The following is a 24048-nucleotide window of genomic DNA, read 5'->3' as shown; positions in this document are numbered from 1 at the left end:
TGTGGGTGGGAAGAAAAGGAAGGAAAGAGGGCTGTCTGGATGTGATTCGTTTACATCGAAGTCCTTCCATATATACAGGAAACTTACCTTGAACTTGGAAGTTGATGCGGACATGCAACGAGCATGGTTTTGTCTTCAGTTTCTTTAAGACATTCGAATAGTTTCCCGAGACACTTTGCGCACTTATTATTTATTCAGAATATGTCACGCCACGAAGGCTAAGGACAGCTTCGCGCACAAAGCGCCTGTATCTACCATTAACCAAGGTACAGTTGGTATTTTTTATTAAGTTATAATCATAAGAGGAAGGTTCTCAAGTTCTATATGAAAATAATGACCGCTTCAGGTGTTTTAACACAAGCGACAGCGAATGCAATCATGCACAATTCCAAGCTCATGCAGGGAAAGAACAATCATTTCCGTCTCAACATTTTTTAAACTAAAGTAACTAAGATTCCACTACAAATAAGTTTATAACGTGCCATCTATTCGGAGAATTTCCGAAAGCTTTTTAGTTCTAGTTCATTCGATTCACTACAGTTTTCCAAACCTACTCGCCATCATACCTTGATTGATCAAAATACAATTACCAGGGGGTTTTGCTTACATGTAATGCAGAGTTCTCACTGGTCAGGTGAAATATAGAATTGAAGAATGCTTTCTTACTAATATTATCAAAGCCCAAATTCACAACAAATTGGTTTGTTTGACTGTTACACTTTGCCAAGTGCCGTCATCAATGACATCTATCGCCCCCACGAACATATTAGCTCATATTCAGTCTGTGCTTAGCTTGTTTATCATTTTATGCACCGGATATTTCAAGCTCCTACTTATGCATTTTAGCTCATTATATGCCCAAAAACTAAGATAAGTTAAACCGGCAGATCGACTATACCATGCAGTTGTTGTAAGTTGTGGATTAACAAACAGATTTCTTATTAAACATTACTAGAGTGATTTTAATGCTTACACGCACGATTTCGAAGATATGGCTTAGTGCCAGTTATCACGGTTATGTATAGTATTTACATCTCAAGTTAAAGAAGACATTATCCGTCGTCGCATAACAATCGATGCCTTTAGATGTGATCCACATCGTTAAGGCACTATTTCAGAAAAGCCAAATTCGAAACAAAAGCGTAAAACTTGGTGTGGAACATACTAACGCTCATCCGAGCGTGAGTATCGTTCCCTGCATAAATAAAGAAATAGAAATTCCAATGAGGGTTTGACACTTGAAAGACCGATTTGACACATTGTTTCGTTGACACTTCGTTTAATATTACAAAGATTTTGCAATATAAACTAAAATAACTTCCCCTGCCGTTTGCTGATTTAACTAATTACATTAGGATTTTAGAATTTTTTACGCTCCAGGCAAGTTTCTTTTTTTGCTATATATCTCAAACACGAGGGTGTGTGTTTCATCACGTTTCCAAACACCGAGAAGAGAGTTAATAACTGTATTATACGCAGTGAAGCGGGGTGAGTGAGGTTTTTGGAAATGTTATAAAATGCCCTCTCGAGTGTTTGTTATTTCATCTCTGTAATCGAGACTAAAACTAAGGAGAAAACATATTCAAAGCACAGTCACGGTTCTGACGTTTTATTTTGACGAACAATACCTGTGGTCATAGGCACGGATACCTTGGGTTAGGTAGTTCGGTAATGTGACCGCTTTGCTGTTCACTTAAATGGAATTTTATGCCTCTGTGATCTATTTACATGTAAATGATCCCGATCCGACCCTCAAACTATCCCAGGACCGTAAATGATACCCGGACCGGAAATGTTTTTAGCAAAAGACACTGTAAAAAAAAATTAATGGCGTGGACTCAATGAAAAGACTATCGGTACGCTTTTTTAAGTGAAGAAAAGACAAGCGCCTTATCCAGACAAGCAACAATTAAATACCATATAAATACAACATAATGCAAGTAAAAACACGAGACTACATTTCTTTTAGAGAATGCACTACAAAAATAAACACCGAATCCTACAGATGCCTCTGCAATTGAATTTACCAATCGAATTTCTCCTGTACATATAACTGGCTTCATGGGCTTCCATATGGCCGGCGCAAATGATTTCCACGTGCAGAGTTAAAGACACATTTGAAGTTTGTTTATTTTTATTAGAAAACACATTTATCTTCGCAAAATCTTAGATATAATGAAAATGAATTTTTCAACGATGACACGAGCATGTCTGAGAGATTTTGCTCGTCGAAACCAAGAAAGTATTACTAAGCATCATCTTGAAAAAATCTAATTTACATTTACTTTCTAAGACCTCGTCAGTTGTTCGCCATACAAAATTTGAATATAAACATACGTCATGTACTAACTCACGAAAAGTAACTACTCGACACCAGGTTCTTATAATTTGTTACAAAGCCTCGGAAACAAGACTTTTCAGTTCGCTACAGCGTGATAACAGTTCTTGGGATATGGACATAATTCCACTCATTTTTGGACACAAGCATGGGATAAAGAAAAATTCTGAGTCCCCATGCTCGTGTCATTGTTGAACAATTCATTTTCATTATTTATCACCGAGCTTAAAATTTATCATCTTTATTATTTACATCTAAGATGTATTTTATCGATCACGACGCTTCCCTTCCTTCCTGGTCCTTTTCTTCCTAACTGAAGTGAAAGTGAAGTTAAAGACTTTCTTAAAGAGTCGATGGTATTCATCTTTAAAAAACTAATTTCGGACACTACACTTATAATTCCTTCCTTTCTTCCTTCCTCCCTTCCTCCCTTCCTTCCTCCCTTCGCCTTTTCCTCTCTCTTCATTTCATCCGCGTTATGCGTATCTTTGTGACTGTTTTCCATCCGCGACTATAGAAGAGGGGCCTGGGGTCGAATAGGAACTGGTATTTGGTAAAATTTTCACTGAGAAAATAAGATATGGTCACTTGGACTGGAAATCACAAACATAAAAACAATAGCGCTAGGACTGGGATTTTGAAAATTTGGGAAAACGATAGGCTGGGAAATAGAATTTGGGCAAAATTTGGGCTGAGAAAATGGGATTTATCCCCCCGCTCTTTAGGACCCTCATAAAAAAATGGCATCATCCTTTCTTTCTTGGACTCCTTTGAAAAAAAAAATAAAACTGATATACAAAAAAATTACGCCGAGAAAGTTGTCTTTCTTAAAATTAAAACTATTTATGACGTGCCATGCCTGGCAGTCCACCTTACCTGTATTTCTTCAAGTCTAGTTTTAAAAGACTGACATAACTAATAAATTTAAATGATTTCTTAAACAGTGAAGCTGCCGAAGTGAACGTTACAGGTGCTCTGTAAGTCCAGCTCATTAACTATGGCGACTGCAGCACCAAGTAAAGTGTTTCTTTCAACACACGAGAAAGAGAATTTTCAGCGGATCGCAAGACTTTTGGTTTGTGGAGGAACCAGTCTCTTGAGGGAAATTTTTGATCAACATCATCCACCGGATTCTCTGGCCATTAAATTGAACAATCCTATATATAAGAACAAACTTAAAGGAGCCAGGCTTACCAAGCCGCAGTGGGACTGTCTTTATCCCACACGGGGAGCTTGCGGGACATCGGCTGATTTTGACATTAGCCTCCTCTTCAGGCTATTGAGAACAATTTGCAACCTTACCCCACCAGCCACTGGATGGGATGTTCTTCCACAGGATACAGATCATATCTTGTCTGCTGAGTTAGTAAGAATTAAAGAATATCGTAACCAGCTGTACCACGGTTATCCTGGCTTGGAATTAAGTGACGAAGAGTTTCGTTCCCTTTGGAAAAGCGTCAGTACGGCACTCGAAGGAGTCGCAGGTTCCATGGGTTCCTCAGCGCGATATGAATGGAAGATAGCAATCGACAAGTTGTTAACTGATCCCCTAACGACACCTGATGCTGATCGCAATGTCAAGAAATTGAAGGAATGGTTTGAAAATGACTCAGGCTTTACAAAGGCTATTAATCAACTCGAAGTTTCTTTTCAAGGTGGAATGGAGAGTGTACAGAAGCAGCTAAAACAGACAGGGGAGAGTGTACAGGAGCAGCTAAAACAGACAGGGGAGAGTGTACAGAAACAGCTTGAACAGACAGGGAAATTACAGGAGCAGCTAAAACAGGCAAAGGAATCTATAGTAAGACAACTTCAGGAAACCATAGCGAAAGAGATCTCGGCATCATCTCCACTGTCGCCAGAGAGGCAACCAAACAATTTGCTTGGACCAGGAGAGCAGCGTGTACTCGGCAACTCTTCGGCAGGCACGTCAGGCACGTATCAATCGTCACAAGCGACAGTTCACGCCTTGGATACGTCAACTCAAATAAGGGAGAGCCCTTCAGAAGCAACGTCAACTGGAAGTAAGTTTATGAAAATTCTTGAAGTTCACTAAACCTTTAAACCTGTGAGTTAATCCACTCAAAGTCGATGACTTAGTTGTAACCACATAGGAGACAATGTCGTGCTTATTATTCTGAAATAAAAAAAGTTCAGTGAAAGTGAAAAATATAGACAAATTTTCCCAATAGTCGGTCAGCGAATTATGGTTATGGCTGAAAGTGTACGATAGCTCAGCCAATCAGATGGTATTACTAAAATCAGAATACTAGTAAAATTCATGAAATAACCAGTATTGTATATGTGTGTAAAATCCCAAATAATTGTTTGTCATTGGGTATCAGCACACGCATTCTAATATAGTTCTGAGGTAGTTTTTTTTATTTTTTATTGACTTAAAAAATCATTGTGTCGTGCACTTTAACATCATTCTGTTGAATCAGTTATGATGTGAAACTTCAGTTGGTAAAACTCGACTTGCTAGGGTTGTTTCTTTTTTGTTGTTGTTGTTCCCTAGCCTGCGTTGCAGACGCAAAACCCCGGTATAGTGCGTCTGCGAATTAGAGCACAAAAGCTTGTTCCGGCCCCCCGCGTGTTACCAGGGATTTCTATAATAACCTCTGATTGGCTTTTGAATAGGGCCGTTCTTTCGTGCGCCGTAATTGGTTGAGTGGATCTCGTGAAACCATAGTTACGCGTTCGATGAATACCAGATACCAGATACGGTAAAACGTTCTTGTCATATATTTGTGCCGTTCTGTATTGGAATTGCTCATCCAATCTATTTCGCTTTTCACTTGTTTAGAAAGGGCACGATATGCTGTCAGTTGTATTATTCGGAGGCGTTTAAAGTTGAGTAGAGCCATAAGACATTGGTCTGCACGGCTTTCCGTTTGTATATTTTTCCCGGATATTTTGACACCTCTGTTTTACATTTGTCATATGTAATTACTATCGCGGTTAGACTTGGAACATTCATATTTGCAAGATATTTTTTGAGCTTTTGAAATATTCCCTCTGGTCCTAAATTTTTCGTGAAGATGTCGACTACTTGCATTCTGCATTTGTAATGCCGGGTCCGGCTGTTTATTGTGTTGCAAGTTGTGTTGCTTCTCATCACGGATGACGCACGTTCGTTGTGTGACATTCTTTCACCACTAGACAAATGTAGATTATTCAACATTTATACCATGACCTTTTTGCTTGTCAGTTGTGTATGCTTCTTGTCGTTATCGTTGTTTTCTTTTTTTTATGAGATAGTTCGAACCGGCTGCTTTTTTACCGCTTCAAACGCTAATTCTCACCGATCTGGTCCGATCTGCCGTGATCGCCGCCAAGTTTGTTTTGTATCTGGTCTTCGTCGAAAGCGTAACTATGGTTTCTCATGATGCACTCGACCAATTACGACGCACGAAAGAACGGCCCTATTCAAAAGCCAATCAGATGTTATTATAGAAATCCCTGGTAACACGCGGGGGGCCGGAACAAGCTTTTGTGCTCTAATTCGCAGACGCACTATACCGGGGTTTTGTTCGTCTGCAACGCAGGCTATTGTTCCCCTGAACATGCAGTTGTGTCATTCTAACTTTCTCCGAGTTTTGTATTACTTAAGCAGAAATATTGAGCTAATAATTTAATCGACTGGTGCAGGAATGTAGTTCTGCATACTCTAATAACATTTTTTCCTTTCTTCGAGCTAGCCAGTGCCGAACTACGGAAGTCGATGCAAGTGAATAAAATCGTCGATTTCCAACAGCTTTTCGAGATTATATCTGCGGTTGGTATGAAGACGGACGGGCTCAAGACAATGGAGGAGATGAAGGAGAAGCTTCGTGATTATATTGAAGAGTCATCCAAACGACAACAAGATGCAAAAGTAAGTACTAACTAAGAGGGGTATGATACGTGCTAAGGGCCGATTTACACGGTTTTACTTTGTCGCAGGCGACAAGGGTACAACAGGCCTACGAGACGAATTGTGTCGTGCCTTGAAAAACAACGACAAAGCAAAAACAGAAACAAACGAAACAATTTCATCCAGTCAAGCCTGACTTTTTTTGGATATCCTGGTGGATATCCTGCCTTTTACACGTATATGGCAGCATGGTAGATGGCGTATCTTTACTATGTAACAGTTGCAAAAAGCCCAATGAACAATATTACAGTTACGCGTCTCTTCTTTTTTTCCACGTGTTCATTTTTGGTTAAATTAAGAGTACCACCAGTGTTTGGCGTCTCTATTTCGTTTGAGGTGGCCCGCGGGTATTTTATGAAAAACTGATTTTTACGGGTTTAAAGTACATTTTTATTGATTCCGAGTACTTTGCAGTAATTTTGGGTGGTTTTCTGGCATTTTGAAATTTTTGAAATCCAAGATGGCGGATCCAATATGGCGGCTGTTTTGACATTATGATGTAATTGTCACGTGATGTGACGTCACCATCCCACGTGACGTATACCAAAAGAAAGAGTTTCGGACATACAATACATCCTATAAGTTTCATGGTGATTGCTTAAATATTCTGGAAATTACAAAGGGGGGCTTTCGAAGCCCCCCCCCCCCCCCCGGTCTGAGAAGGTCAAAAAAAGCCTGGTCTGAATAGGGTTAATTCAGCGGTGTTGCAATAGCTGGGGAAAATACCCAACAACAATATTATGATGCGAAAATTCAACAGTCAACTGTAGAGCAGTTTCTACCCAGCCGATTTATATAATTAATTGAAACTTGCTCACACGAAACCTAAGATAACTTGAACTTATTGACAATAATTAGAAAAAAATATATCTTCGTGTTTTGAAAATAATCGCATTTTTTCGAAAAATCAGTTTTTCATCAAATGCTTATTTCTCGCGAATGTTTATTTTGTTTGCTCTAAAATTAAAAGCTTTATAAAACTTGGACATTTCTTATTTCGATTGCCAAATATCATAGAAATCGGCCTACGTTTAAACACATGTGGTTATAAGGTAAACACCTTCATTTCTACGTCGAGAGTCTCTTCGATTATAATTTGTGCTCAATTTATCTCTTCAGACGTTTCATGTTATTTCTGAAGCTGTCAAAGCAGACGAACACAAGCGTAGAGAGCTTTGTCGCCTCTATGACGACACAAGAGATGTTTTGAATCAACTGGACGATGACTTCATGAAAACTCTTGGAAAACGCTTGGGAGGAGATTTGGGAGATTTCAGAACGACCTTAGAAGAAAACATTAAAAATCTCGCGCCAAGAGACCAATATGTAGTTCTTGTTGCAGGTAGGGACATGGTTGAAGAAAAAAAGAAACTTTTTAAGTCTTGCAAATATCCTACATTTTTTTCTTGGATCTCATACAGCGTCCCATCAGTCTGAAAAACATTCTGCAAACTAAACTGTAAGTAAAAGCAATCACTGATAATGTCAACACAACGATTAGTTCCTTGCCCCCGGGTGGGAGATACGGCCGGAATGTCAACACAAGGCCATTGTTAAAATGAAACGAACAGCTCATACACGAAATTAGTTTTTGAGTCGCATGCACATAAATGTTAGAAGTTTTGAAGAATTGGGCAAAATTTTAACTGTCCGCGGATTGTAAAAATTGCATAAAACGACATCTATATAGTGATCATGTCTTAAGCGTCGGCTTTGGTTCATCGGTATCTTTTGCATCATCGACCTCTTGGTCATTCTAGGTCGTCACAAACACACCTTTTTCTTTGTTTCATGCTTAACAGCATTAATTTATCTTTATGCTTGAATGTTTTGTTTTCTTTAGGAGAAACTAGCGCTGGTAAAAGCAGTGTCATCAACTTGATTCTTGGAGAAGAAATTTTACCAAATGCAGTGTTGAGCACAACATCGACAATCTTTGAGTTAAAGTATGGTGAAAAACCCATGATTGGCCTACACTTCAAAGACAACGACGGCTCACGTGATCCGATGTATTACGAGTTAACTGGTTCGAAAGAGACCTACGAACAGCAGATAACGAATTTGGCTGGTCAAAAGAAGGGCCGAGGGAAAGTGTCTCCTTACAAGAAGGTGGAGCTATTTTGGCCGCATCCTTTGTTTCAGGTAATCTTGTGTGTTTATTGCTTATTTTTTATTGTGGGTCTGAATCAGGGTACTTCGATAACACTAAACACTTAAATTTTTGGCTCTCTAACATGAAACAGTTAAATTTTAGGCATTTTAACTGTAACAGTAAAAAATTAACTGTAACAGTAAACTTTATCCAGAAAGAAACAAAAACGGCTTTATAAAGGCCAATATTATTTTGTTTAGTATATTAAGAATTTTTCGGCCATTTTCCGACGATTTCCAATTATTTCGGAAGTTTTCCGAAGACTACCGAAGATATCCGGAGACTACAGAAGATGTCCGAAGACTACCAAAGATTTCCGAGGAGAAATCCGAAAATTTTCTCTTAGTTCATGAGTGATTTTATTACCGCTTTGCGAAGAGCAGTTGAGAATTTACAACGCTAAAAGACTATGGGTGTTTCACGAAAGACCCTCCAAACACTTAAAAATATTTTCTTCGGAAACAGTAAGCATTAAAAAATTGGCCAATGTAACTTCAAACACTAAAAATTATGGGCAAATAACACTAACTGCACTAAACCCCATCTGTGAGCGGTAAAACTTCTAAAACATTACAACTGTTACACGATATTATAGAGCAGGCAAAAATTAAGATTGTACCTCTTTAGCGTTTCTTACGACTAAGCTATTACGGAAATAACACGGAGGCTATTTGTACGATGGAATAGGCCATTTTCAAAAATACTTATTCTTACTAATTTTCGCGTGTACTTAATTTCGCGAAAATTCGGGAGCCGAATTTCACGAGTAGTAATTTTCGCGATTGCAAGAAAAACTAGAGCAAAAGTGTATACGTATTAAATTTCGCAATTTTGTCAGTGTTTTCTGGATCAGTCGACAAAGACTAAGCAACTACTGAAAAAATACACCAAGGTCTCGTTCAATGTCACTACGAGGAGCCTGCAAACGGAAACTTTGGTGACTGTACTAAGGTATTGGCTGCTTTTACAAACTGAAGAAAACAATAATCAGAGGAAGGGTGCTAGTTGAAAACAAGACGGAAAGATGTTTTGAAGGATAGATAGTTGTAGCTCCAAACATTTAGAATTTTTATTGCTTTGATATAAAATATGGTATTAATTTTCGCGTGTTTAAATTTCGCACAACGTTTTTTTCGCGCATATTAAATTTCGCGATTATTTTGAAATCGCGAAAATCGCGAAAATTAATACTCGCGAAATTAGTAAGAATTAGGTACCATAATACTCTTTGTTGTCCTTCCAAACTTTTGCATAAGCATTGTTTTCAATTTCTCTTGGGACAGCAAGAGAAATTTCTAAACAATGCGCATATATTTATGCTTGTTCTCCATTTTAGGAGCGTGTTATGATTGTCGATAGCCCAGGAGTAGGAGAAAACGACGACATGAATGAATCTGTTCTCGACTATCTTCCAAATGCCTTTTGTTTTATTTATGTCATCAATAGTACCAATGCTGGAGGAATTCAGGAAGACAGGGTAGGTCAATATTAAAACGTTTTAATTGATGGAAGGCGAGTAAGGTACCGTAAAATTCCAAAAATTAGGACTAGGTTTATATTTGTGCTTGAAGACTCTTTGAGATTGCGATTCAATTTGAGAGGGTTCGGGGGGGGGGGGGGAGAGAGGTGGGGCTTTTTTCGAATGAAAACTTGCGTTTCAATATAAAGTTCAAAGAATATAATAGGCCAACATGACACCAAAGAGGAGTCCTACGCGTTGTTAATCCACAGTCCCACTAAACTGTATGCGGTAGCATGCATGTGCTTTCTTTTTGTTGCCAATCTGTAACTTACCCACAATATTTTTTTTTGACTTTAGGATATTGTCGTATTTTATTGAATTTTTCGTACAAAAAAATTGCCTTTTGGTTAAATCAGTTAAATCCTTGAAATTCCTGGTGATCCTTGCAATTTGATTGGCTCTGAGTAGTACGATTAATTTACGAATCGCACTTTTTTTTGCTCCAAATCGCATCTTTTTCAGCCAATGAGAAAGGAACATTAAAACAAAACAACCAATCAGATTTTAAGGCTTGTTTAAAGTAACTAATAAAATTGCAGGAAAAGTTCACGAGAAATCGAGTTTTGTAACTTTTATTTTCTTTTAGTTTCAAGCGATGTAATACAAGAGCTCAAGTCTGTTCCTGTAATAAAGATAGTACGTTAAAATATACCTCAAAACAATAATTGAATTTCCTCAGAAGCGAAGTAGCTGGTGTCAGTTCCGCCACCTTGAAAATCTCATCACTAAAACAATGACACAAGGTCCTGAGTATGAGTTCTAAGCTGAGGTTAAAAAGAAGGAAGGAGATAATAACGAGCCGGAATCCCTTTAAATCACGCAGAATGCCAGCGAACGGCATTTGAAGGAGTAAAACCATTCACTAGTTGAACTGAGCTGAGCATCGTGCGATCGAGAACTTTCACAACTCACAAGAAATCCTACGCGATTAGGCTGCACCTTCATTTTCTTCTCCAAAGATAACAAGAAGTTTCAAGTCTCAACAACGACCACAGAAGAAACAAAGGGCTTACATCATTGAGTATAAAATGTTTTTGTTCTGGCTTGAGAAATGCAAAAGGTTTCTTGAATGAAACTTGTTTTTCCGATCCTTTCTTACGCTCGACTGAGTTTTTGACACATGACTTTTAAAAGTATTTCTGTTTTGCCTCTTTTTAGTGCAGAATGCACTATTGTGATGGTTTGGTGGGTTGGCGTTTGCTAAACCCCTAAACTAATTATTTCTTGTGGCCATGGAGGGGGTGCGGGTGGGGAGCATCTGACCGTACCCCTAGGTAAAACCTGGAGCACATCGACGCTACTTTCATATAAAGATTCTCAAAGGTATATATTTGTTTCAGAAAACCCTTTGCTTTCCTTGTGGTGCTACTCGACGTTTTAGGGCAACGTACTTTACGCCAAACGCATGCACAGTGTAGTCTACGTTTCTCTCATGAACATCGCTTGTATTGCGTGTTTGTGGTAGGATTGCACCGGGATTTTCGGCGTAAAACTCCTGATAACCAGGAAACAAACATTCTACCTGGACTGTGTTTTAAAAAAAACCTTTCGAAAGAGATGATTTTGACTAGATTTGATGTCGCCGTAAAACAAAAAAGAGACAAATAAACAAAGGGTCACGTTACAGCATTTTCAAGGAAAACAACAAAAGTACATGTATCTTGTTACAAACGAACACAAGCATCGTGATACGTTTGCAAAGATTAGCGTAACAAAAACTCGGAAAGGAATACAAGTGGTGTTTCAACATCTAATTGCATGTAAAATAAGGCAAATAAACACGAACATAAAGCAATACTTTCAGTTGTCGACTACATTGCATTCTGCACTGTCCTTTGAGTCTCTAAGTTTACCAAGCGGCTACTAGATCAATAAAATATTGGCTTTCACTAAAACCCTGTATTAAGGGTATTAAATTGTGCGATTTTAAAATGGATTCAATAAAGTGGTAATTGACCTCGTGTCGTGCAATTTTGGTCTAAATTCATAATTTCGATTTCAAACCGAACTCGCGCTGCGTGCTCGTTCGCTCGTTCGCTCGTTCGCACGCCTATGAGTTCAGACCAAATTGCAATCCACTCAGTTCAATTACCATTATATATCATAAGCAACATTTCTTGAATATTTACCTACTAGAAGATGGTTTTCCATGTTCTATAAGAAAATAATGCACGCTTGAGGTCTATAAAAGCTGCTAGTGGATGCCCGAGCCGTCAGGCGACGGCATTCAGCTGCTTTTCTAGACCTCAAAAGTGCATTATTTTCTTATAGGACATAGGAAAACCATCTTCTAGTGGGTTTAGAATATAGCATTAAAAAGAGCACAGAACTTTTACAAGACTCGCGGCCACTCATGTACGGCATTTACAAACGCACGCAACATTGGTAAAAGTGAATGTTTAGTTTATTCTTTTCTTTGGCGGCTTCTTTATAAATAAACCAAGATATAATTTCATTCATATTTCCTATTTATATAGTCGTTTCTCCAACTACCAAAAGATTCTCACAAAGCCGACAAATCTAGTCGAAATATTTACGCATTCAAGTTTGATTAAGCCTACTTCAGATTTCATTCAAATGAAAAATTTTCATGCGTTCGTTTGGCAGCAAGTTTTTCAAATTCGCCTCTTATTTCGATTTAAAAAGAACAAAAGTGGAGTGTTCTGTCTTCAGATTGTGGCTAAAAAAAAGGTTGCTTACCTCAAAGCGTTTCTAGAGTCCGACTTGTTTTGCTAAATAATTTCCAATCAATTTCGGGCAGTTCACGGCAAAAGAAAAACAACAAATTTCAACGATTCTTTCTTTATCTGTCGCTTCCTTTGAAACTGTCTTACTTCCATTCAAGCAGGTTAAACGTTTCTGATAAAAACTTGCTGCTTTAAAGCATCATTTAAACAACAAAACAAGAGAATAGAGGCGAAGTCGACGAAGTCGTTCAGCGAAATTCGACAAACAATTCGCACATCCGGGGTACCGGGCTTCTATAGTTTTCAGCTATGTTCTATTAAAAATAATGCCCGCTAGAATTCCATTGCGCGTATACAGCGGCTATATTCTAAAAGGTAATAATTCTCTGACATTTTAACATATATTAACACCTCTAAAAACCAGGGATGGGGAATGATGGAATTACACCATGATTGTCGTTTTACTGGTAGTTTAGTAAAAACTTCACAAAATGCGGTTTTGTGGCTTACTTTGCAGCTTAGCTAGGAAGCGCACTAAATTAAATGATTACATAACCTAGTGATAAATTATAACCTCTTCTGTGTCATGTTGTTGATAATGACAGAGGCAGATTTCGGATGTCCAGACTTGCTAAAAGTTATCGGCTTCCAAGAGAGTAAAAAAGTAAAAACTAGATTTTTTATACTTTTTAACAGCCAGTTTTAAAATCACGCTTCTAGCATGGCACAGTTTACCTCCTCATGAACCGCAAACGAAATTTAGACATAAGTACATGCGCAAGTACATAAGTGCAAGCACAAGAAAAAAATCTTTCTTTTGCTTGTGCTTATTTCACGAGTGCGAGCAGGCTTGAAAAAAAATAAAGCAGAAACCCAGGCACGAACGCAACCTTTGGCTGTTACCGTGAATCCGACCATGCAATATTCATCAGAATTTCTAAAATCCTAAACAGAGAGGAAACATTTCATAAAAATCTGCTTTCCACGAATGCCGTGCCCTAGAGTACTTGTTTAAGTAAATCTTTAAATTGCCCAAGGGACTCTGCTTGTCTTACATAAGAAGGAAGACTGTTCCATAAGATGGCGCCACTATATAAAAGCACTGCGCTTAGCTTGCAAGCGTGAGCATCCATATTGCATGTGCTCATTTACCCTTATGCTTGTGTTTTATATCGCACAAAATGAACCAGGCTGTAGATCCTGATCATTTTTTTTACTCTTTTTATTTTCTTTTATTAACAGCTGGGGGTGTTACTCTCCGGTGCTTCGAGGCTCAAGAGAGAAGCCAAGATGGACTTGAAATTGTTTGCTAGCTGCGCCTTGTTTGTATGCAACAAGTGGGACGAGATTAAACCCAGTGAAGTCGAGGAGGTAAAATTGGAACAGATTGAGAAACTCACAAAAAGGTTGGACAGCTTTGATCCCAAATCACAAATCGTTTACCTGTCGTGCAAGAAAGCCCAAAAAGCACAGGAGTACAGTGTGATAACTGGAGACTTCCATGACCTGATCAATGGTATCAGCAATTTAATAGTTTCGTCCATAAGCAGCAATCTGCAGATATACACCAGGTGAGCGCTTTTGTTGTTGTTGTTTTTTGTCATTTTTAGTTACGCTATCTCAATCCAAAACAAGAAAAAACGTTGTAAGATAAGTTTTGTTTCTAGAAAGATCAAATCAAGCACATCCCGAGACTTAATTCATCTTTAAAATGTTAATCGGCGTTTGAAGTCCCCAGACTGGTTTTCATGCACAGGCAATAGAAACCATTCTTTCTTGAGTTCTATTTGAAAATGAAAAGGGTTCCTCGGCCAAAACGCAAAATGAAATCTTATTTTTTAAATCAGTTTTTAATGTCATAAACTCTACACGTGATTTTTATAGTTTTAGCAATTATATCTTTTTAGATAATTTTTAGCATTTGAAAGTATTTTTATTATATTATTGTAATTAGTTTTAATGTAAATATTTTTTATAGCCAATTAATTATACTTATTCTCTTTTTTTCATTGTCCCTGAAAAGCCTCCATGGGGAGAGGACAATAAAATTTGTATTTGTATTTGTAACTCACTACTACACACCTTTATAACAGATACGGTGAAACCTTCACGTTTTCCAGGAATTAAGCAAGACCATGCCGCACCATGTTTCAAAATTCGACCATATTTTCTTATTTTATATGTTAAAGTAAGAACTGAACAAAGTAGCTCAAACTGATTTTTGTATATTAACTGGCCTTGAAATATTTTCATCTGTATCATAGTTGGCTTGATGATCTTCTGTCACGCGCCTCTCGTCAAATCAGAATACTCCTGAAATCGACAAGCATGTCACGTCTTGAAAAGAATAGAAGAATGGAAGAGCTCAAAAAACGTATGGAAGAATTACAAAGTTCACATGGACAAACACTTGATAAACTTAGTGAGTACCAGTCAGAATTAATCTGGGAGATCATGGGAAAGCTTGCTTTCCACTTTAAATCTCAAGACACGTCCAAACGATTCTGCGAGTGGTCTCCAGATGAAGTCCCAGCACCTGGAGCAACATGGGAGGAAACAGAAAATGAAGTGTTACGATGCATCTCGGAAAGAAGCCAGAAGTTTGTCCAAGATTGGGAAGATGAGGAACGCGAATTTGCTACAGCCCGGGACAAAATGATCAAAACACTCTGTCAAAAGTATAGCCTGATGGAGGAGGAAGTTCCGCATGGTAGAAGAAGAAGTACTGTTTCTCGATGAAAAGCTTACCTCTGCGAGCACATTTCCGGTGTGGCTCAAGCAAGGCTTAGCATCAATTGTTATTAATTCTCCTTTCAGTTTTGGTGCATTGCTCTCAAAAATAAAGGAAAAACTGAACTATCAGACTAAGCTTCAGTCTTACGAGAAGGATCCTTGTGCCTACATGTCTAATAGATGCCGCGAAAGTCTCAAGGTTATTTCAACCCAAGATCATCTGCTCGTATTCATTCAGGCGCAGCTGGAAGATTCTATACACCTTTTGAGGCAGATGAGAGAGAAAATACCCAAACTGATTGAAGGAGACCAGCAATTGTATCATAAACTTTTGGAGGATACGAGAAGTACGACCGAAATCCAGAACTTTTATGAGCCTCATAAGAACACATTGGAATCTCTCAAGCGAGACGTAACCGTTTACAAAGTTAAGGAGATTAGAAGATCTGATTTCACAGCCAAAGAGTTAAGGTGGACAGAAAACAGCAAATCCATCATTGGAACAGGTAGCTTTTCTATCATTTACAGTGGCGTTCTTTCTCGCAAAGGAGAACGAGAAGTTAAGGTGGCGCTGAAGGTCTACAAAGATCGTCTTACGAGAGAAAATGTGTGGCATTTTATTGACGAGGAACAAGCTTTGAGGTTTGTTTTGTTGGCAGTGAATACAGTCTTTCTGCAATTCTTGTGCAAGTTTATTAGATCGGCCTTAATTTTTATTGAAAATAAGTTAATATTTCTTTTCTTAAATCAATGATCTGACCTGAATCGCAGGAATAGCAAAGTGACAATGAGGTTATTAGCCAAAGTATAGCATAGCAGTTGAACTTGTTATTTATTTCACTCAATAATCACCTTCACCTGTCCCCTGGCGCCAAGTTGGCGCATAGGGCCTCTACATGTGGTCTCCATCGATTCCTGTCTTGTGCTGCAGTGCGTACCTCTCTCCAGGACTGCCACACTGCTTTGGACCTCTCCTTTTCTACTATGCGCCGCCAGGTTGTTTTTGGCCTGCCTCTCTTTCTCTTTCCCTCTGGGGTCCATGTCAGGGCTGTAACACAATCATTGTCAGGTTCACTTGTTGTCTGAGGATGTGTCTAATGAATCGCCATCTTCGTCTTCTTACCTCTTCAGTCAACCTCTGTCCACGTTAGCCCTTTCCAGTAGCTCTCTATTACTAATCTTATTTTGCCATTTAACCTTCATTATCCTTCTCAGGCATCGGTTCTGAAACACATCGATTTTCTTAGCATCACCTTCGTTCGTTTTCCATGTTCCGCAACCATACAAGAGGACTGGTTTGACCAATGTTTTGTATATCATGATCTTCGTCTTCCTCGACAACACTGCTGGAATTCCATATTCGATTTAGCTTCACAAACGCTCCCCTCGCTTTTTTTAGCCTAGCCTTGATGTCTTCTTCTCTACCCCCTTATTTACATACTGTGGCTCCTAGATAGGTAAACTTCTCTACATCTTCCAACGCCAGACCATTCACTGTGATGGCTTCATTATTCCTTGCATTGACTCTCATGACTTTGCACTTCCCAACATTTACCCAAAGGCCTGTCCTTTCTGCATTTTCTACCAGCCTGTTTGTTTTCAACTGCACGTGCCTTTGTGTTGAGGAAATTGAAGCTACATCGTCAGCGAAGTTGAGGTCCTCAAGTTTTGATGTAATATTTCAACCTCAGCTCGGTTCACTCCTTTTTTTACAGTATTAACCTTGTTCATAATCGCATTCTTTCTTAATATTTCTTATAGTGCTTTTCTCATGTGATCCTCACGTACCACTTTTACTCTTTTGATACGGGTAATTGTCCCTGAAACTCAAGAAATAAGTACTACGGGGTACTTTCCTCGAGATTGATATGATTGCCAGTAGCATAACTACTTTGTTATACATGTATGAAGAAAACAAAACGGAAATAAATCTACGTAAGGATAACTTATTTTTACCAAGTTGCTCGTTTTCTTTTTGAGAAAATCCACTTTGCTCTATTCTTTTTTCTTTTTTACAGACAATTAAGACATCCAAGTCTTTTGAGGTTTTATGGAACCAATCTTCAAAAAACACCCAATGGGACCAAAGTGGTGATGGTCTTGGAGCTCTGCAAATGTTCACTAAAGAGTCAAATAATGTCCCATCCGGAGAAAGCCCCTGCCCGACTGCCAAATGAAGAAGTAAGGAGGAAAGTTCTCCATTGGGCGATGCAGATTCTTGACGCTTTGCGCTATGTTCATGGGCAAGGATTTGTCCATCAAAATTTGAAACTGGAAAATGTATTGGTAAGTCTATGGGATATGTTTATGGCTGACGAATACGTAACGGGTACTTAGCTGGTAACGATAACTAGCTCATAAAGATATCATCCGAAAAGAGATTTGAACATTTTGCCGACATTTGTTTGAGTTAACGAGGAGTCGTTGCACTGTATTTTAAAAGGCAATGAGAAAAAAAGCTTTTAGGGTTTACCGTTTTCTAAGTACATGAAAGATAAATGAGACAAATTACTGTGTGAATTTCTCTATTAATTAATTTTATAATTTGAAGTTAACACGTATTTTTAGAATTAATATCTAAAATAAAAAAATGAAGAACTTGCACAGAAAATGAATGTCTAATATTATAGGAAGTACTTTAACTTGTAGTTAAGGTGGCTTAATACAGTTTTTAGAGGGCAAATCAGTCCAACCTTTAACTCTCTTGTAGGATCTCTAGAAAAGTTTTGTCTTTCTCTTATCACTGTTTATTACATCCTAAAACCATCTAATGCGAAATTTGGAAAATAAAAATGCTAATAAACAGCTTAAATGAACGGCCGAGTGCTTTTTGAGAGGACTGGCACTAGTAGTTTAAACGGCGTTTTTCTCAAAATCTACCCGTACGACCCTACCTCAAAATTTCAGAAATAAGAAATTAACTTTGATTTATCATTCATGCAAAATAATATAAAAATCTGTAAGACAGATTTTTCGCAAAATAGGAAAATGTGATATTTTGCCGATTTTTAAAATAGCTCAAAATCTGTCTTACAGATTTTTTCAAAATTTTGGCAATGGACGTGGTTCACCCCTTAAATTTAATTGTAAAAGTTTCATAATAGGTTGTACGGTAGGTTTTCGAGAAAATCTGGATCAAATTCTGGCTTTTACGACCTCCGAAGCGAATCAAATTGCGCGTGCGAGCGCGCGCTAATATGACGCCATGCGTCACGAGCGATAATGAAAGACAGAATTAGAACTTCTCTGTCGGTTGTTTATCCGCATTTGTTGTCGTATTGTTTTTCGTTTCAGGTTTCGAGACCTATCTGAAAGTATTTTGAAGTTTTCTTTCGTATACCAATTTGGTAAAGCGCGGTAAAACAGATGGAACTCTTTTTTGTTTCTGTTTAGAGTTGCTAGCGCCATTTTAGGCTGCGCGAGCAATAATGACGTCAAGCAGAACATCGTAGCGCGCGCCTTTGAGCCACGTAAAAACTGTATTCGGCCACCTTAATTTGTCTTTGTTAATTCTCTATATAACTGCCATTAATCATATATCAACATTTTGAGCCGCTTTTGATATAAGAAGTTCGTATAGTGTGATCGTGCGGGTAAGATTAGTGCTGAAAAGAATTGAGAACTGTTTGGTGACTAAAGTTTCGACAAGGTGAGCGGAGGCCATTTTCAGAGTCAAATATGCAAGTGAAAAGTTGTTTCTCAGTCGATGATATTATATGTCTGGTCCGTTGGCACTAGGTTGTCAGTTTCGCTATGGTGCTCACTAGTCGATAAGTCAGACTATACGAACTTCTGATACTTCTGGGCTCAAATCAAAGATATGGTACTTGCAACAACAAAAATGAGATGATGTTTAAACTATAATCTGTTTAAATGAATGGCCAGATTATTGGATTAGGTAGCAATGACGTCGCAAATTTTTAACTGCTTGTACCGTAGCGTTTTACTTTAATAATCATTTACTTCACTAAGCTACGTAGGCACAGAGATTATGACTCGTGAAAACAAATCTTATTCGCGCATGCGCATGCAATGCATGCAATTGACCGCTTGCCTGATATTAACAATTGACCTGTTCTGCATTTAATCTTTTAGTTGACACAAAGCGATGATGCGAAACTAACAGGCATTGGCGTGGGCAAATTTGAAACGGAAGCGGAAAGGAGTCCACGGTATCTGGCACCTGAAGTCCTGGAGGGCCGAATCTACGACAGTCAGTCCGAGATGTACAGTTTTGGTCTCATTCTATGGGAAATGTGGTACGGTGTACCAGTAAGCAGCCAATCACAACATCTAGATGGGCTAAAGAAAGCTGTCCGTCCAAGTCACATAGAGGGCACACACTGTCCATGGGAGATCTGGCAAAATGTCATGGAGTCGTGCTGGAGGAGTGCGCCGCGTGAAAGATTAACAGCAAAGGACAGTTTGGAGCACTTGAAAAAGTTACACAAGGAAAAAGTTTCAACAGCAGGAAAGGAACGACCAACACCAACACCAAAACCATTTTCCAGAAAAAAACCAAGAGTGGCGCCAAAGCCATTTAAGAAGGAATAAACATTTGTTTCTTATTGTTTCACAATAGATGGAGGCACTGTTCATTTTCATTTTGGACAAAAATGGGGGAGTCATTCATCAGCCCTATTTGTCAAAACAATCCTGACCATTGACCCTATTGAGCAGAATATAATTTCAATATACATGGACAGCTAAAATTTACTGTAGACCTTCGCCGAAATCCCTGGGAAAAATGCGAATCAACGCGGAATCTGTTTCTAAACTTGAAGCCTACAAGACTGCCTCCTGATCACTAGGCCAACATAAGGAGATGCTTATTTTTATGTTTATTGAATTCTGTTATCGTTTGCAAGTTGAATCATTAATAAACTCGTCGCATTTCCTCTGAATTAAATTCGGCATATAAATAGGACCTAAGTGTTATTTGAAACCAGCGTTTGTCCTAATTTTTTTTCTCTGGAAATGCTTGATTTGGAAATAACTGCCTTACATCTTCACATTTTCAAATAAAAAAAAGTCGTTAGAAGTTTCATTTCGATTAATTGAGTTTTGTCCGCCCAAGCCACTCCACGAAGGTCTATGGTAACCTTTAATAAATAACTAGGTGTTGTAAGTTGTTTAGTATAGCTGCGATCTTCCGAGATTAAGAACAATATAATTATCACAGGTGTTCAGTTTTATTAATGTGCCAAATAAGCCTTAAGGTCGCGGGGGACACCTTAGGCTCATCATTATGCATTTATTTAAAGAGTATGCACGAAGTGCAACGACTGACATCGACAACGTTACGAGATATTCATGACTAATAAAAATATGTTTGCGTGCGCGTGATTTAAAAAAAAAATCAAATTCCTGTTTCCTTAATATTTTTACCAATTTAAAACAACACTTGGCGTTATACGTTTATATAGATTGTACGTAGAAAGTCTATGAGCTAATTTTTATTCAATTTGTTTTTGCCATTCTGCACTCATGTTCGGCTTAAACAATCGTGTCCTTCATAAAAACGCATTGTTCTCACCATATAAGGGTGGAATATAATTACCATAGTTATATCTCTCCTTTGGAAACTGATCGTGTTTTGGTCGGGACACCCTCGGAAATCTCAAAGTTTGGACTTTTCCGACAATTTTGTGGCAGAGAATACAGCGCGGATACAGACCTTCATGACTTGTCACTGCAGATAGGTAAACTATGGATATTGTAGTGTGTCATAACAGAGGCGGAATTTTAAAAGAGCGCTTTTAGAAAGAGGTAGAAGGCATTAAATTAAAATTTGCGCATTTAAACCACCATAACTTGCTGGCAAATTTTAAATTAAAAAATCCGCTTCTGTTATGACACTCTAGAGGTATTGACTGATTAGTTTTTGACAAGATCACAGTGTGCTGTCTCCTACTCGTTCCGCAAACTCTGCCACAAAATCATGTTTTTACCAAATTGGCACTAACGTGGCTATTACATCGCCGTTAAGTACAATCTACCAAATAAAAGATGACTTTCACAATCTTTCATTATTTCTTTATGTCTCTGTAAAATTTGAGCTTAATCGCACCCATATCAGCCGAGAAATAAGCGTTTTAAAAGATGCAGGTCAAGCAAAATTTCGCCTCATGAATTTATTCATGCTGTAGGTATCCCCCGCGACCTTAAAGTTCCCTTTTACCATTTTGAAACTAGTTTCCTACTAGTTTTAGTTCCACTCAGGATTTAAAAATTTTGCCTCTTTTGTGTTAGGTTCTGTCAACTTTCTTTGTAACCCAGTAGCTCTTGGAATCGTAATAAATGTAATCATAAACTAGGTTATCTGTTGCTAGCCCATAGGCATTCGGATACCTCAGGAATCGGGTTTTTGGTTAGAGGTGAATGTAGCGTTTTTTGACTAATCTATCGGTCAAGATTAGCTTTAAAGTTATTGTCGATTTTAAGGAGCATTTTCCATCGAAAGAGCTGACTTAAACAATATAAAAGAAAGTAAAGTTTGTTGTCTATTAATTACAGAAGGAGAGTAGTAGAAAAAGCCAGTTCTTTGAAAACGCTATATAAGTATTGCTGTTGTTTATAAGTTTCGCATGGTGTTTGAGCATTGTGCGTATGACGTCAGACGATATGAGTTCAGCTGTAATTTTCATTTCTAGCATTAATTAACATTAATCTTAATACTTCTAATAGTTTATAAATTTATATTTTATAAGATTTTACCTTACTTGTAAAGCGCTTTAGAATATTTTTCTATTTAATTTCAGCGCTAAATAAATTAAATTATTATTATAAGCAGATTCCATGGCTTGTTCTATCAATTTACAAAGGTTTTACCTACGGCTGAGATGTATATTTGATTGATAAGATATCCCTTTACGATTTCGAAAAAGAAAATACGACAAGGCATGCACTTTCCTTGCTGAAACCCGTCTAATATAACCACACATCCAAAACGACTTGTTTGTTGTGTTCTTAGGGTGGCCGTTGTAGGGGAATTTAATTGCATGAGAAAAACATGATCTCTACAAGTTTGTTCTAACGTTTATTAAAGCTTATGCCTGAAGAAAAATTAAATTTAATGGAAAGGCTAAATTGCTCTTTAGTGCGGCTTCGAATTCTACGAATGGTAGTCCGTCAAAGCACAACCTCTTCCACCCCCCCCCCCCCCTACTGCAGCATTTTGTCACTTTGCCCTGAAAGATCGCCGCTACGAATTTAATATACACCTGGTGGCGAGAGGCAATGTGAGAACGAAGTGTATTGCCCAAGAGTGCAACACAAAGACCCAGACCACGGATCAAAACGAACCGCTCGATCCGCAGTCCAGCTTGCTAACCATTCGATTTATGAAGGGACGAGTGGTATACATGACAACGTTAACAATTGCTGGATAACAATCAACTTCTTCACTGAGGAAGCATGTAACATATTCTTCATCCCTCGTTACACATGCTTATAGCTCTTTGGAGTTTACTCTCTCAGTTTCAACGGGAGAGGCTTTTACCGATTGCGCTCGTAAAAAGGACATTTTATGCTCAAATCATGCTTCTTAAATTATGCTTCATGTGCTGATCTGGAAATTGGTTAGTCACTTCTGTATGGCAATTTGCTTGACATCAAATTATAGTCTGCAATACAAAAGACTGTTCTCGGGAAATCGTTATGGCATCTAGGCTACTAACAGTATCTGATTCCCTCCTTCGATCAACAAATTCTCGCCCTAACAATGTGCTCTTAAAATGTCCCAAATATGCTCGATAATGCGCAATCAGAAAAAGCCTGCCGCAGAGAGACGAGACGCACTCCATTTTAAAACAAATGGTTATATAATAGGGGACAGAGAAATAGACTGAGAGGTAAAGAGAAGTTGTTCGATTGAACTATTTTTACAAACCTTTTTATAATTCAATTTTAATTACATTATTTCGCTATTGTATTTCAAAGTCATTGTGACCATAAACGGAATTGCGGTAGTATTTTATCCGCGCTAAGTCTGCTTCAAGACTGTGGTCTGTGTTGTTTGGCAGATTGTTCCATCCGGTGAGAGGCTCAGTAATTATACCTAATCGTACCTTTTTGGTATGCTTCGGTAGCATATCAGGCTCGTTTGGTCTCGCCATGGGTATTTTGGCTCGACGGTATTTATCGTACCCAAATTCAGCCAAAAATCCGGTTATATTTATCGCTCTGTTGAAACCATGCTTGCAAGGTACGTACTGCAAATTGTGTTGACTTGGTCTTCAACACTTTAACCAATTAAGTTCTTCTTCTGCCTTTTTTCCAACTCGTTTGTTAGAGTTTCATTCTCTAAATTTTCAAAATCAAAATTAAGCGAACATTTTGGAAATTCCGACTCCAATTTTTTCAGTCTGAATGTCTCAGTACTCGTCGGCAAACATCGCGCAATTGGCGAGCGCGCTAAAGTTTAGTTTTGGCGGGAAAGTTTTTCTCTTTTTACGACCGCTAAACACCGCTAAATTTTAATTAAGAAGTTCTGTTTTATTGGTAAAACCTCTTTTCAATTCATCGTACAGTAACACTACTTTACAAGTGACCGTGATATGGTGGCATATCAGGCCAGTGACTTGATATCGTAGGATATCAGGACAGTAGATCACGCTTCTGATTGTCTTCTTGCGAATTTGGGTACGGTAAGACTGCATATTGTTCTTAACAATCTAAAAGTTAAAGTAATATCGAAAT

At 38.2% G+C, this 24048-nt stretch overlaps 1 pseudogene across 1 annotated transcript; it reads left to right on the top strand.

Annotated features, from left to right (window-relative positions):
• Positions 1-208: 208 nt before the first annotated feature.
• LOC144662161 (uncharacterized) lies at positions 209-20418 on the top strand (annotated as a pseudogene). Its single transcript, XR_013572408.1, has 10 exons — positions 209-266; positions 3283-4362; positions 6040-6215; positions 7374-7596; positions 8098-8396; positions 9743-9883; positions 13858-14186; positions 14880-15990; positions 17367-17634; positions 19444-20418. The product of XR_013572408.1 is annotated as an uncharacterized LOC144662161 (transcript).
• The last annotated feature ends 3630 nt before the right edge of the window (positions 20419-24048 follow it).

Source organism: Oculina patagonica, chromosome 8, assembly GCF_052425735.1.
Source record: "Oculina patagonica isolate OP01 chromosome 8, crgOcupat, whole genome shotgun sequence".
Lineage (NCBI taxonomy): Eukaryota > Metazoa > Cnidaria > Anthozoa > Scleractinia > Oculinidae > Oculina > Oculina patagonica.
Note: the sequence above shows the minus strand (reverse complement) of the source record. Positions and strands in the feature narration are given on the sequence as shown.